The 16364-nt window shown below is 45.4% G+C and overlaps 1 protein-coding gene and 1 non-coding gene across 2 annotated transcripts in view; one reads left to right on the top strand and one right to left on the bottom strand.

Annotated features, from left to right (window-relative positions):
• Nucleotides 1-16364, top strand: part of LOC126298404 (gamma-aminobutyric acid type B receptor subunit 2) — a 1564981-nt gene that overhangs the window by 814842 nt on the left and 733775 nt on the right. The window lies entirely within an intron of this gene.
• Trnas-cga (transfer RNA serine (anticodon CGA)) lies at nt 11416-11492 on the bottom strand. The gene has a single exon. It is a non-coding gene; the product is annotated as a tRNA-Ser (tRNA).

The following is a 16364-nucleotide window of genomic DNA, read 5'->3' as shown; positions in this document are numbered from 1 at the left end:
TGTATTTCTCTGCGCAGGTTTTGCATGAAGTTACTGTAATACACCGCTGTGACACCTTTTCCAAATGGGACTCTATGTGTCATGATGGTGATCATAAGCAAAAATCATCATTTGATTGAGCGCGTCGGCATTTTTTTGGACATTGACAACCTGAAGCTCTCCACTCATTGGATTGTGATTTCACCTCCGGTTCAAAATCTCTAATCCACGTTTCATCAATAGGAACAGTTCGACACAAGAATCCTCGACCTTTACAGCTGAATCGTTGTTATACAAGGGTGCAATGTCCAGGCGTTTCTATTTCTCTTCAGCAGTCAACCAGTGAAGATCCCATCACGCAGAAATTTTCCTGTTCTTCATGTAATTTGCCAGAATACGGAATACTGATGTTGGGGCAATTCCCGTGTCTTCAGAGAGTTCCTCACTAGACGCACTGCGATCTTCTTCAAGAGCGTCTGCCAAAAATTTCACAACTCGTTCATCTGTTAACATTTTTTGGCTTTCCCGGTCTTGGATTAGCGCCTATGCTCATACGACCACCACGAAAACGATTAACCCAACGTGAAACTGTACTACGGTCCACTGTAAACTCACCACAAACTCCACTTGGAGCACTGTGGATTTCTGTCTGTTTTTGCCTCGTAATGTTTCAATCTTGAAGTACGACTACTGGTATTCAACAGTCACAATAGCTCTATACCCCTGAAGAGTCCATTTCTACCTCTCAACACTTTTATATTACATAGGGAAAAAGAAAACACTTGCTGCTTCCTCAAGCTCCCAACTGGATCTGACGTAATCTTCATTGTTGTTGCGTCAAACAATCCACAGTAATACCAACCTGTGCATTATTTATGAAATGTCCCTAGTATCTGTAACGTCATTATTCCTAATGTGTGACTTAGAGCACACTACTCTTATACTCGTACTTTCCCGCCACAGCGTATTTCCATTGATTTATTTTGTTTCAGTGTTTCCGTAGGTAATCAGACATTCGCTCAGACATCTTCTATACAAAAAAGATCTAACAACATTTAAAAATTAGTTATGTTGAACTCAAGCCCTAAGACTTGTGCGTTCTATATTGTTCATATCAGATGTCTAGTACCATTACATTAATGCAAAAGACTTAAATTATACGCCTTTGAGTTTGAACGTCGACAACTTCAAATTCTGGAATACTATTTCAGGGTAGCATCTGTATTTATGTCATAGCTTTGTGAAGTCTCGAAGCTCTACGAGACCTTTAGTACTCCTGGAACCTCATAGTTCTAGACCATTGCAGCAGTTTGCACATGAGCCCCTGAGTAACAAAAATACTTTGTGGGCGTAGTCAGGAAATTCTTGACAGTCGTGGATGTTGTGCAATACACCAACGTTTTAATCAGTTGCCTTTGCGAGCTGTAGAACCTAATCGCTTGGAAACAATAATATTTTATCATTCCTTTTCTTTGTTGACAATCTGGCTGTCTAAAGCAATGTCATTATTTTACTAAGAGCCACAATTTTCTCTTTGAAAAAGTTTCCAGCGCCAGTGCGAAGGAGGATCAACCGACACAGAGTTGAAATGTTACAATGTTTTTCGATCATGTTGCATACGTACTTCGTTATCTTACGCGGTGAATTTAGGGGGAAAGTCGAAGTCAATAAATAACCGCCTCTGAGGGGAAAAGATGCGCGCTTTACTGGGTGTTCTGAGTGACAGTTAAAAAGTTAACCTGTTAGAATGCTGTCAGCGAGACGTTTTATCAATGTTCGATTTCCCGTCGCGAGTCGGCTTTAATCTGGTCCTTCGGGTCTCACTGGACACAGACGAAACGGTAATCGAACATAGGTACTGTTGAATAATTTCGCTAGTGAGCTAGAGCCGAATGATGTCGTTGCACAACTCATAGAAAATGTGTATCTTTTGTGGTATGTTACGTTAGCGTCATCTTCTTCATACCTAGGCTGAAATTCTTTCATGAAAGAGAACCAGCAAGGCTCAATATTACTTTCGTGAACTACTCTGAAGGTTTAAATCTTGGTTTAGCCATTAAAGTTTTCCAGTGTTCCTCGTTGCTGCTTATAAATTCTGCTTTCATTTATGACCTTAGCATAATCGTTTATCTTTCTCTGTGGCTATTAAACCATATACGTATCTTCTAATTCTGTGTTATCACCTTTAGAGTATTACTGAAGAGTAAGGACGATATGTGGAGAATAAACGGACGCAAAAAATGGTTCAGATGGCTCTGAGCACTACGGGACTTAACTTCTGAGGTCATCAGTCCCCTAGAACTTGGAACTACTTAAACCTAACTAACCTAAGGACATCACACACATCCATGCCCGAGGCAGGATTCGAACCTGCGACCGTAGCGGTCGCACGCTTCCAGGCTGTAGCGCCTAGAACCGCTCGGCCACTCCGGCCGGCCAACCGGACGCAATTTCGATACAGCGCTACTCAAAATCGAGTTCATAAAACGCATTAATGGAAAGTAACTAAAGCCATTCATGGCGACCTCTAGTATAAAACAAAAATAACTAATGAGTTTTCGTGAGCACTTGCTCAGCAAAGACGGTGGAAATTCATGTAAGTCAAGTTTTGCAGACCACTTCAATATCGAGAAACACAACCTTCCTCCTCCATCTTTGCTTAACATGAGAGTTCTGCACATAGTTGAAAAGAGCTACTAGTAGCTCGGACCCAAGGTCTCCAGCGGTTCGCTACAGAGTTAACGCATTTCATTTGGTTTCTTGTCCCAGTTAGCTTTGTATCGCTGTTGCGCTGAAAATAGTAAACGAGAATGAAAATACCTGTATAGACTTGCACCCGGCGAACGGTCTACCCGACGGGAGGCACTAGTCGCACGACATTTTTATAAATACCATAATGTAACGTCATTTCACTACACTGCAGTTAAATTAACCTACATGTACACCTTTTATTTCCTTCCACATCCCAGAGACCACTCTCCATGGGATCCACTGAATACGACTTATGCAATATGAGCACGAATTCTTGCGAGAACATCCGTGTTTGGGAAGGGGGGAGGGTTGAGGTAAGGTCCCGTGCACAATGAGATAATTACTAGACATTTTCCGACAAATATTATCGGTATTTGACGACGGTACTCTCCATCGTCATCGTCAGGAACAAATGACAACCCTCTTGCTGCTAGAGATCGCGTCGATGTGATCTTTGTTAGTGACGTCCGTCAGAACTCACACAATTCGGCAATCTCTGTGTAGTCTCTCTACATCAGGATCTCGCTTCCATGCACTACTACAGGCTGTCCCCGCGAAAGCTATTGTTTCACATTCTCGCCTTTGTGAACTCTTTGATGACAGAGTCCCAGTACGTCCAAGAGTAGGAGAAGATTTTTGTTCATCAAATGTAATTTTTTGTGTCTTCGTGAGTCTGTGCTCAAGAGGCACTGATTTTTCAAAATGATTTTTCAATTTGCCGTTGCTGTTGTGCAAAACGTTACGAAACTGTACGGATTGAGTAAAACAAAAGTAGTGTGGCACGACGGCCTGGTGCAAGCCTCTCAATTGGTCGTCACTTGGGCAACTTAAGTGTCCTTAAAAACAACGGCACCCGGTTTTCCCTGCACGGTCACCAATCCAAGTACTGTCCGTAAATATAGTTGCTTCCACGCTGACAAGGAATGTGGTACATTCCAGGGACAATGACTTCGTGGCTGTCCTTAACCAGGTACATCATCTGACTTGTCTTCACGGACTGTCGTAAAATAGGTTTTACGTCGTCCCTGCCTCGATAGGTGGCGGTTTTTTATTTTTGTGTGGGGCTATATCTAGCAAAATAGTAAGATCCTCGGAACACACGGTACCTAACTCCACTAACCCATTACGGATAGTAAGAACTAGTTATATTCTTTTGTTTTTATTTATATCCAAGCAGCTAAATTTATTGTTGTTGAGTATTTTCGATCCATTTTAAAGCTCAAAAAGACACGTATTGTAGTATCCTGTATACAGTGTAGTGAAATTCCCTTTACAAACTATGAGGACAGATCCCTCACACCAAAACAAGGGAAAAATGTCTAGTAAACATGAGCTCGGAAATGTATACGTTAAGAGCTATGAGAATTTGTTCATCTTCGATACTGTGAAACACCTCTTCTACTGCAAGCACATTGGCTTCCATATTTTGAGAGGAGTTAATATGGACGAAAATAAGAAAAATATCCCGGTCTGTAAAATGCATATCTTCAGAGCTATGAGCACATGTTCAGTAAGAGATTTGTTTAATAGTAGCAACGATGAGCAAGTGCTCATTGACCTTTTTTTTGTCCATAGTAGTAAAGAGCTTGCAGTAGAAGAGGTGTGTTTCACAGAATCGAAGATGAACAAATGCTCATAGATTTTAAGATCTTCATTCTAGAGCCCATGATTACTCGACATTTTTTCCTTGTTTTGTAATAAGGAATATGTCATCAAAGTCTGTAAAGGGTATTTAGTTACACCCAGTATGTTATACATCCGGAAGTAACTCATGTCATGACAGGGTAGCATCATTTAGTAAGTCTACAACGCAACTAGCAAGCTGAACTTCCTTATTCTCCCCAATAAGCAATCGTTTATTAGTGACGTCATTGCCGACATTTGACATTAATTTTATACGTCTCTAAAAAGTACTTGATGGTATTGCAATTCGTTTGTCTAGCAGTGGTTGCTTTCTCATAGTAATGTGCAAATTGCGACCTCTGCCAGGCACTTGAATGTGATTTGCACAGTATCCATGTAGATGTAGATGCGACTATCACGCTCATTGTGTGGTGATAGGAAGACTCCGCAATTCCGCACCCGCTCTCTTCGCTTCATTTCTCGACAGATTCGCGAAGTCACTCGGTGAAGGATCCAGGTCCACTGTGCAGAACTTAATTAAATGCAGAACTCTCAATTCGCCTGGAGGACTGCTATTTAGAAGGCCGTAATATTCCTCCGCAGCAGTGTCTAGCGCACAAAGCGTAGGCAGATACCGGCTGGAGAAGTCCTTTGCTCTCCATTGTTACCTCGAGTTTCATACGCATCGGCATCTCGACATACCGACGCTATGGGTCCATTGTCTAAAGGCAATATACAAGCTTTTTCATGGGAACGGCTCCGTTTCAGAGATCTCCTTGTTGCACAAGTTTCCTCTAAGATGCCATTTCTGCTCAGGAAGCGTCACTTCAAGTTGCCCTAGTTAGTGAAGATAGCGAGCTCCCACTGACTGGCTGTATAGTGGAGAAATGCGTGTATTCTACCAAGAATGTTGACTTCAAACTGATTGTCTACGCGCACTGCATATGAGGAACGTCCATTAAAAAGATTAACATTGAACACTGACTGCGTATAACAATTCCTCGTATATTCATTCTTATTTCAGCGACTTACATAAGTCCGAACTAAATAAAGTGATGGAGGTTTGAATGAAGACATCGACTACGACGCGAACAAAGCTACTTAATGTCAAGCAACGGGTTCCTCAGAGTACCCTGGCAAACTTCTACAATAACTGTCCGCAGCTCGTGGTCGTGCGGCAGCGTTCACGCTTCCCGCACCCGGGTTCGGGGGTTCGATTCCCGGCGGGGTCAGGGATTTTCTCTGCCTCGTGATGACTGGGTGCTGTGTGCTGTCCTTAGGTTAAAAATGGTTCAAATGGCTCTGAGCACTATGGGACTCAACTGCTGTGGTCATCAGTCCCCTAGAACTTAGAACTACTTAAACCTAACTAACCTAAGGACATCACACACATCCATGCCCGAGGCAGGATTCGAACCTGCGACCGTAGCAGGCGCACGGTTCCGGACTGCGCGCCTAGAACCGCGAGACCATCGAGGCCGGCTCACTGTGATACGGATGGTACATATTCATACTCTGTTCCAGTGCAATTCAGGCAAACGTTTAGTGGCACACATCGTTCGGAGAGGGATTCTGTCAAAGAACCGAAGTATCACAATTTCCTCTATATTTAGTATATCAGATCAATCCGTTGCCTATTTCACAGTGTTTACGCCCACCTGTTGGATATACAAAAGGACCGAGTACAAAAGGACTAAAGATGCACATTCGTGACCTCCTCGGATGTGTACAGTTAGTTGCAGTTGTCTTCAGGCAGCACTCGTTTGAGTCCAGTCACGTCGGCTAGCGTTGCTGCCTCTGGGTCACGGGGCCCCGACTTCGATTGCTGGCCACAAGCCAAATATCATCATCATCATCATCATCATCACCACCATCACCATCGAGTCAAGTCAGCATGCGTTCCTTCCTTTGATCAAGACACATCTGCATGTCATTTTCCTTTAGGCTGCGCAGGAGGTCTGCCGTTTCCGCCTTCCGCTAGAGGAAAAGAACACGCCTATAGTAAACTACTCATCCACTACCCCTGATAGATCAGTTTCAATGAAACTTGCCAGATTTTAAGGACACAGTTCAAAGTTGAGAGACAATTGCAGACTAATACGCCATTACAAATAGTACTTTTATCAAGATAAGCAGCCTCCTGAGTCGACAAGCCGAACTCATGCACACCTGTAACGTCGTGCTCCACTCGGAAGTAGCTGTATAGATTCCTGACGGTGGAATACATTTTCACTCCCAGTATTTGGTTAGAAAGGAAAGAAGAGATCATGGCGTAACGTTCCTGATTACCAGCCCTGGCGCCAATATCCTGAGTTAAATCCGAAACCTGGAGTGAAATCACGTGACACTGTTAAAGATGATTCGTCGGATGGAGACGTTCAGCTGGGCGTCTCGCTCCCCCCTCCCCCCCCCCTCTTGACGTTACACTCCTGGAAATTGAAATAAGAACACCGTGAATTCATTGTCCCAGGAAGGGGACACTTTATTGACACATTCCTGGGGTCAGATACATCACATGATCACACTGACAGAACCACAGGCACATAGACACAGGCAACAGAGCATGCACAATGTCGGCACTAGTACAGTGTATATCCACCTTTCGCAGCAATGCAGGCTGCTATTCTCCCATGGAGACGATCGTAGAGATGCTGGATGTAGTCCTGTGGAACGGCTTGCCATGCCATTTCCACCTGGCGCCTCAGTTGGACCAGCGTTCGTGCTGGACGTGCAGACCGCGTGAGACGACGTTTCATCCAGTCCCAAACATGCTCAATGGAGGACAGATCCGGAGATATTGCTGGCCAGGGTAGTTGACTTACACCTTCTAGAGCAAGTTGGGTGGCACGGGATACATGCGGACGTGCATTGTCCTGTTGGAACAGCAAGTTCCCTTGCCGGTCTAGGAATGGTAGAACGATGGGTTCGATGACGGTTTGGATGTACCGTGCACTATTCAGTGTCCCCTCGACGATCACCAGAGGAGTACGGCCAGTGTAGGAGATCGCTCCCCACACCATGATGCCGGGTTTTGGCCCTGTGTGCCTCGGTCGTATGCAGTCCTGATTGTGGCGCTCACCTGCACGGCGCCAAACACGCATACGACCATCATTGGCACCAAGGCAGAAGCGACTCTCATCGCTGAAGACGACACGTCTCCATTCGTCCCTCCATTCACGCCTGTCGCGACACCACTGGAGGCGGGCTGCACGATGTTGGGGCGTGAGCGGAAGACGGCCTAACGGTGTGCGGGAATACAGTTAACACACAGCTCTCGCACACCATGGTAAAAAGTGCCATTGTGCAAAAAGTAAGAAAACCTTTTCCGACTACACGACTGAACAGGCAACAGCGTCATACAACACAAATATACAGGGTGGTTCACTGATAGTGACCGTGCCAAATATCTCACGAAATAAGCATCAAACGAAAAAACTACAAAAAACGAAATTCGTCTAGCTTGAAAGGGGAAACGAGATGGCGCTATTGTTGGCCCGCTAGATGGAACTGCCATAGGTCAAACGGCTATCAACTGTTTTTTTAAATAGGAACCCACATTTTTTATTAAATATTCGTGTAGTAAGTAAAGAAAAAACTTCCACGAGACCCCAAGTGGTTGGACATCCACGACTCTGCACAGAACGTGAAGTTTGGAAGGTCATCTACTCTGTTTTTTTTTATAAAGGATGAGTCCCCTCCACGCCCACACCAACGTGGTGACCAAACGAAAAGCTCTACTGTAACCTCCGTAAACATGTTAGTTTTTTAATCAGGTGCCACAGGATGCGGGCTGTGATGTTATCCATGCGTCTGGGTAAGATTACTCATTAACGTGGTCCATCAGGAGATAGAAAGTGGACAAAAGCGATCGAAGGGTAGCGGTTGTAAGGGCAGAGGGAACAAAGTGCCAAGGCAAGCGCCAAGGGAAAAAAACCTCTGCGAAAGTAGGACGAATACTAAGGGCAGTAGCGGCTTGCTATCTGCGACAGTGCATGCAAGGTGTCGTTATGTTAGTGCGAGGTATCGTGCATCGTTACCTTTGCCGTTGCTGGAGCTCGTAGCGGGGCTTGCTGTAGTTTCTGCGATCCTGCAACAGTTAAAGGTTGTTGTACATTAGTGGGTGATCGATCATAGATCAGCTCACAGACAGTGTAGGGGGTGTGTGTGGTTGGTTTGCGTGCTGTGTACAATACGGTTTCCCTGCGGTTGCCTGTTTTTCGGCTGGTCGAACATCTGGGGTTACCAGTAGTAGCTGCGTTGCAGGGGCTCGCCAGTACTGTCGTGTTAGCGTGCTATGGACCACAGATGTTTAGTTCCCAGCCAGTAGTGTCTTTGGTCTGTTATGCTTCCATCTATGGTTGTGGTCGTAGTTACCCAGTGAAAGGATAAACAGCTTGCGAGAGTGTCTCGTGTTTTTGTACAGTCGTGTGGAGAGTTTTTGGAATACCTGCAAGATGTACCTAGCCGGTATTCCTGGTGAAGGTCCGCGATGCGTGTGCAGCGCGGAGCGTTGCTTATGATTTTGAGTACTTTGTTCTGTATGAGCTGCAGACGGCGCAGGTGAGTGGGCGCAGCGTATCCCCAGACAGGGGCTGCGTACATCATCAGGGGTCAAATAAGTGTCATGTACATGGAGCTAAACACCCTCCTGTTCAGTGTGCTACGCCTGCTAAGCATAGGGTAGAGTTGTTTGAGCCCCGCGTTTGCTTTGTTGGTCACGTGTTGAATGTGGTCCCACCAGAGAAGTTTCCTGTCCAGCCAGACCTACTCTGTAAAGTACGATAGATGTCCATCTGCGACACCTCTGGCGGGAGAGCACAATGCCGGTGGAAGCACATGTGTTACGGAACACACCATCAGCGCACATTGTTGAACAACGGGCACCGCAGCAGACGACCCAGCGTGTTCACGCACTGGCCCAGCGACATCGTTGGTTACGAATCATCGTGATTGGACCGTGTATCACTAGGAAGTTGTCGGCTCGTCGGACGAATCACATTTCTGCTATACCAGGTCGATGGTCGCCTCCACAAACGCCGACGTCCAGGTGAACGCGTGTCCGAAACATGCACCGCGCCACGGACGCAAGCTGGTGGGAGCTCTATTATGCTATGACAGACGTTGTCCTGCGCTTGCATCGAACCTGTGTTGTTGTTGTTGTTGTTGTTGTGGACTTCAGTCCTGAGACTGGTTTGATGCAGCTCTCTATGCTACCCTATTATGTGCAAGCATCTTCATCTCCCCGTACTTACTGCAACCTACATGCTTCTGAATCTGCTTAGTGTATTCATCTCTCGGTCTCCCTCTACGATTTTTGCCCTCCACGCTTCCCTCCAATGCTAAATTTGTCATCCCTTGATGCCTCAGAACATGTCCTACTAAGCCATCCCTTCTTTTTGTCAAGTTGTGCCAGAAACTCCTCTTCTCCCCAATCCTATTCAGTACCTCCTCATCAGTTATGTGATCTACGCATCTAATCTTCAGCATTCTTCTGTAGCACCACATTTCGAAAGCTTCTATTCTCTTCTCGTCCAAAATATTTATCGTCCATGTTTCACTTCAATACATGGCTACACTCCACACAATTCATCACAGTTCACACTTGAATCTCCTGTTTATATAACAGATAACCGTGTTACTTGTCGAGTACATACTTTATTGTAAAATGTTCAGTTAGAATCAGTTTAAAATATTAAATTTAATCTAGAGAAAGGTATGTGACTAGATACCGTTTTTCTGAATAGGCACTTGTAATACTTAAGCTATCAGTAACGTCTTCACTCACACTTTAGCACGGGAGTTTAGACATTTAATTATGTGTTTTTGATGACAAAGCTGAATGGTGCAGTAATAATTTCTCAAGGAAGAACAATTTCTGTCGAGTGTCAATCAGACTTTATGTCCTCCACATTTCAGGTAAAACTATTGGACTGATTGCTGTTTGCAAACATATAAACATATTAATCGCCACACGTGCTACCCTATGAGTATTATTTATCGTTAAGGGAGTCAAACAAACATGTTTGAATTCACACATAGAACGTTAAAGAAGGTTTGCATCACAACGAACTTAATTGTAACTATAGATTAATAACTAAAATAATTTCATATGTGGCGGATGTGTGTATTATTTGTTGCATACAATTAAGGAATAAATGAGGTATTTCATGAATATGCAAATAACAATTTAATTAGTTTGTAATAAAGCTTGCACTGTATCTCGTCAACAGAAGAATTTAATTTTTCGATGTGTGAAATATAGCTGCGCTCGTTGCACGTGGCGAGAGTATTTAGTTAATTACGTTTAACGTCATGGCTTTTAACGAAGTACTTTAATATTAACTCCTAAATCTAGGAACATTCAATTTTCACCCGGTTTTAAGTGTGTGTGTTATCTACGACTTTTTCCTTTATTCTTCTTTCATTTTCTCTTCCACCAAGGGAGAGTGTAGTCTGGCATTGGTTCAACACACCACTCTTTATCCACAACCATTAATACCAGTAAAATACAAAGCCTAGTCACATTAATGTCACCAGCTGGTAAAACCCTGATCAACCACCGTTTGCACCCAAACCGCTGAGAGAAGAGTCAGTGAGCTTCTGGAAGGTACCAACAGGGATGGCAGCCATGCCTACTCCACAGCCGTGGGAAGCTGCCCGAGATTTCACGGTCGAGGATCCACGGCGCGGACAGCCCGATCTAAACGGTCCTACAGGTTCTCGACTGGGATTTAGTCCGGCGGGTTTGGTGGCCTGGCGTTGAACGAACCACGAACGTATACTGCAAACTGTGTGACACGTTGCATTCTCCTACTTGTAGATGCCACTTTGTTGAGGAAAAACAAACTGCATGGTCCCCAGGGATAGATGCCTACGTATGTTGATCCATTGTGTCTCCTACAACGACGAGATTCGCCAGTGGACGCCAAGTAACCATTCCCCAGGCAACAACGCTCCCTCTTCCGGCCTGATCCGTTCAGACGATCGTTGCAGGGCCGCACTCGCTAACGGCGATCTGTGTCATGGAGCATAAAATATGAAACTTTTGGCAGATTAAAACTGTGTGCGGGACCGAGGCTCGAACTCGGGACCTTTGCCTTTCGCGGGCAAACGCTCTACCAACTGAGCTACCCAAGCACGATCACGACCTGCCCTCACAGCTTCAGTTCTGACAGTACTTCGTCTCCTACCTTCCAAACTTCACAGCTCTTCTGCGAACCTTGCAGAACTAGCACTCCTGGAAGAAAGTATATTGCGGATACATGGCTTAGCCACAGCCTGGGGGATGTTTCCTGAAAGATATTTTCAATCTGCAGTAGAGTGGGTGCCGATATGAAACATCCTGGCAGATTAAAACTGTGTACCAGACCGAGACTCGAACACGGGACCTTTGCCTTTCGCGGGCAAGTGCTCTACCAACTTTTTTTTTTTTTTGGATTAAAACTGTGTGCCCGACCGAGACTCGAACTCGGGACCTTTGCCTTTGGGCAAGTGCTCCACCATCTTTTTTTTTTTTTTTTTTTGCTGGCAAGTGCTCTACCAACTATTTTTTATTTTTTTTTTAGGAAGTGAAAAATAAACATGTGCTCCGATTTGTAATGAAAATAGAATGAATATAGTATTTATGAGTTCTAGGCTGCCGTTGCGCAATATAAGAAAAGAAAGGAAATGTCTTCTTGAGGTGCACAAAAGACTATCACATCATTGTCGAAAGGAAAGTTGCTCCGCTGCTCTGCAAGAGAAGGAAAATGTTGAGAGAAAAATGGGAAGGAAAAAAAATGCCTTCTGCATTGGTGAGCATCTGAATAGTATCTTAAAATTCCGGCAAGAAATAAAGTCCCAGGAAGCAAATAGGATTCAGACATACAGGCAACTAGCAACCTCTACTATCCAAATATTGTATTTGAAGCATTTAACCGTTAATTATGATTTTCAGCATATTTCCAAATATCCTCCTGTAGTCACAATGTTGGCTTATTTTAAAGTGTTCAATTTCTATGTAAGAATAATAGTCTAGAAAAGTAGCATGCCTATTCTGCATAATAAACGATGCTGTGTGGCCCATGATCCACGTTGTAGCGTTGTTTTTTGCTCGTGGATACCTCAGTTTTTGTGGCTGAGTGATCTCTAAAAATTCTACACCACTGGGCGTCGTACGGTCTATCACTGACAATCGTTGACGAAGGAATGTTGTAATTTCTTCTGCATGTCCGCAAGTGAACCTATGAAGGAGCGTATCGACTCTTCCGCATGCGTCACAGTTGGGCGTTGGTTGAAGGCCTATTTTATGTAGCTTTTCATTCGTTGCTACTTTATCGTTGACTGTGAGATACCAGTCTGCTATGACGCGTGACGGTAACATGTCGTTGTGCACATTCCGCCATATTATACTCCAATGTATATGTGGATATTTTTCTTCGAGACGATTCCTGTGGTTTGTTGTCATGAGAAGGTCATAAAGCTTCCTGTTCGTCAGGCTTCCGGTATCGACGATGTTGTGTCGAATGTAGCTCATTTCCATGTAGTATAGTCGCACATGTCGGTAAGAAAGTGGAATGCCGGCGATATTAACGGGTGGGTCCAAGCTATGAGGTTTCCACCGCTGAATGAGGTTTCTGATGAGACTGGTCCTCCGGGTACGAAACTCCTTCCTGATGCGATTTAGGAGCAGGGTGACACATTTTTTGTGTACTTTAATGAGGTTAAGGCCACCTTTGGACGAAGGTAAGGTTAAGGTATCGAACTGAACTTTGAAAATATGCCCCCTAAAAATAAACCAACATAACGCTTGTTGTATACTCTTGGCTAGGTGGTCGGAGATTGGAAGAATTTGCGCCAAATAATTCATCTTCCTCGTAATGGCGATCTCGATGGTCTTAACTTTCTGTAGTATGTTCAAGTCACGGTCGGAGTGAAGCATCAAAGCAGCACGTAATTTATGAAGCATGTGTGACCAGTTCTTCGTCAGGAATTTGTCTGGTTTGGCTTCAAAAGTAACACCGAGGGTTGTGTGAGAATCCTTTACCTTGCACCAGGTAACATGGGATATGTCTCCGATACCGCCACCGATTTGCAAAACTGTGGTTTTAGTTCTATTGAGTATTGCTCCTGAAAGAAACGTGAATGTTTGTAGAAGAGTTGCTGCTGACAGAAGTTGTTGCGATGATGACACAGTTACGCATATATCGTCAGCATACGCAATGCATGGGATAATGACAGACTCGACGCTAAGCTCGATCCCGCTATGCACTAAGTTGTTCAGGAGCGGCTCTACTGCAATTGCGTACAAAATCATTGAGAGATGACATCCTTGGCGGATGGACTGCTCGATGGAAACTTCTTTTGTAAAATGGCCATTAATGAGAATCCGTGAAGAGGCGTTTGTAGTAAGTTTGCGAATTAATTCTATGAGATGAGGTCCAAATCCTAGTTTCTTCATGCTTTGAAAGAGGAAATCATGACGTACACGGTCATAAGCCTTCTCAAAATCTAGAAAGATCAGAGCGCCCTGTCCTTTAGTTTCAGCATATGAACCGATGATGTCCCTCAAATCACAGGCAGCTGAGATTGCACTTCGACCTTGCACTGCACTGTACTGGTAACTGCCTAAAACCTTGTACATAACGGTTTGCATCCTTAGCTTAATCGATCTGGTGATGATTTTGAAGTCGGCATTCAGGAGTGTGATGGGTCGCATGTTTTCAACCTTCCTGCTGTTCCCTTTTTTCGGTAAGGGCAGGATGATACCTTCCGTAAATGCCTTGGGTATGACTTCCAGGTGCCAGAGTTCATTCGCTATCTCGAGGAGTGTCGGACCGAGGACGTTCCAGTATCGCTGGTAAAACTCAGCGCTGAGACCATCAGGTCCTGGTGATTTCCCTTTCTTTGCACTGTGAACCGCCAGTCGGATTTCGTCCTGTGTGAAAACAGATTCCAACTTTGCATTATCCTGTTGTGACAAGCGACAGCTCAAGGTCCTAAGAAAATCCTCGCACGAGTGTTCATCAACGAGTTGCTTCTTGTAAAGTTGACTATAATAGTCGTAGACGTGCGAGATGATGTCACGTTGCTTCGTGATGGCATTCTCAGCGTCATCAACGACGGCTTCAATCAACATGGCTTTACACCGTTTCGTCGTTCTCAGGATGTGATACAGAGAGGCCCGTTCTTCGGCGGCAACGTCCTTAGGGTGGGCTCGCACGATGATGCCATGCATGCGTTGGCGTTGTATCGCCGTGATTTTCGCTTTATATCGTTTGATCTTTACGTCGATGTCTCGAGAAGGATTGTTAGTGCGACTGTACAGTTCTCTCAAACATCGATAATAAAATTCAATAGTCTGTTTCTGCGAAAAGCTTTTTTGTCGGGCGTAGCTCATGACGGTCAGGCGTAATTTAGGCTTAGCACACTGAATCCACCACTGTAGAACGCTAGCGTAACGACGTCGGTGCCGCTGGAGCTGTTGCCACGTTAAGTTCACCTCCTCTTCAAGTTGGGCATCCTGCAGAAGGCTGACATTCAATTTCCAGTAGCCCTTCCCGCGATAAATTGGCTGGCGGTGTAGGTTGAGGTAACACTGATATGCACAATGGTCGGAGATATTGACAGGAGCTATGTCACAGTTCACAGTGTGTCGCTGGAGGGCATCGGACACATAGATCCTATCCAGCCGACTGGCAGAATGACTGGTTACGAAGGTGTACGCTACCCGTTCACCGTGCAGTTGTTCCCATGTATCGTGAAGACGCATGCCATGAATTAAAAGTTCAAGTTCGATACATCTGTTCGTGTTAGGAGTTTGGTCTCTGTCATTGAGCACACAATTGAAGTCACCACCAAGGATGAGATGTTCACGGTAACCGCTAAGAAGAATGGGAACCTCGGTTTTATAAAATTTTGAACGATCTCTCTTATGAGTGCTACCTGAGGGAGCGTACACGTTAACAATCTGCACACCATTCACTCGAAGAGAAATGCCACGACCACTGGGCAGCCGCTGCACATCCGTAAAGGGTATACCGTCGCGCAGAAGGATGGCAGTGCCTACAGCATCCTGAAAATTGATGTTATCAATAAGAACGTAACCGGGCACTTCTAAGGCTGTGACTACCTCCTGTAGGAGGGCAATGTCAACGCTGGTACCATACAAGAAATCATTTAGCGAACGGAGTTTCACCGCACTTTGAATTCTAGTGACGTTAATTGTGGTAATGTTGTAGGTTTGGCTGTCACCCATGATAGTTCAGAGGACAATGAGCTGTGATTTTCGCATCGTCCTTCTCTCCGGCTTTGAACCAAACTCGTTGGTAACGTTTGGAGTACGAAACGAAATGTCAAAACCAATAACGGACCAGGGAGGGGAAGGTCGCAGCGCGATGGTCATGCGCGAGAGCAGCTACTGCTGCATCTCCTCGTTCTGCTGCCACCACGGCTCATTGCTGTCGGGGTGCTGCGCGGTGCGCGCGCCGCCCTGCCCGCCACCGCCGGCTGAGTCTGTCAACGTGGTCGCATCCGCCTGGCCACCACGCGGGGCTGCGACTGACGTCAGCGAGTTCCTGCGAGATCGCTGCTGCAGCTGCTCGCTGCTCTGCTCGCTCTTCCTCTTGGCCGTTACGGTACTCTGATCCCTTTCAGCGCTCAGTAGTGCCTTCAGGTGTTTAGTTTGTTCACGAATGCGTTCTTGCCTCGCGGTGTCCTCGCAGCGCACGGGGCAAGAAGATTGAGGTTCAGTCTCGCTGCCACTTTCTGACATGTGCACGGGTCCTAAAGCATTCGACTTTTCCTCTTTGCTACTATTCCCTTTGCTTCTCCTTCGGCGGCCTTTCTTCGTGTCTGCTACAGTCTCTACCGACAGGGGTGGTTCAGGCAACCTGATCTGCACCCGCTCCTGTATCTCACACGGCTTAGTTTCAGAGGTGGCTGGCGCATCGTTGGTATCCAGCGGTAACTGCCCCGGTGAAGATGACGGTGCCGAATCGACGTCCGTCCTACCGCGAATGTCTTTGGCACTG

Source organism: Schistocerca gregaria, chromosome X (genome assembly GCF_023897955.1).
Source record: "Schistocerca gregaria isolate iqSchGreg1 chromosome X, iqSchGreg1.2, whole genome shotgun sequence".
Taxonomy (NCBI): Eukaryota; Metazoa; Arthropoda; class Insecta; order Orthoptera; family Acrididae; genus Schistocerca; species Schistocerca gregaria.
Note: the sequence above shows the minus strand (reverse complement) of the source record. Positions and strands in the feature narration are given on the sequence as shown.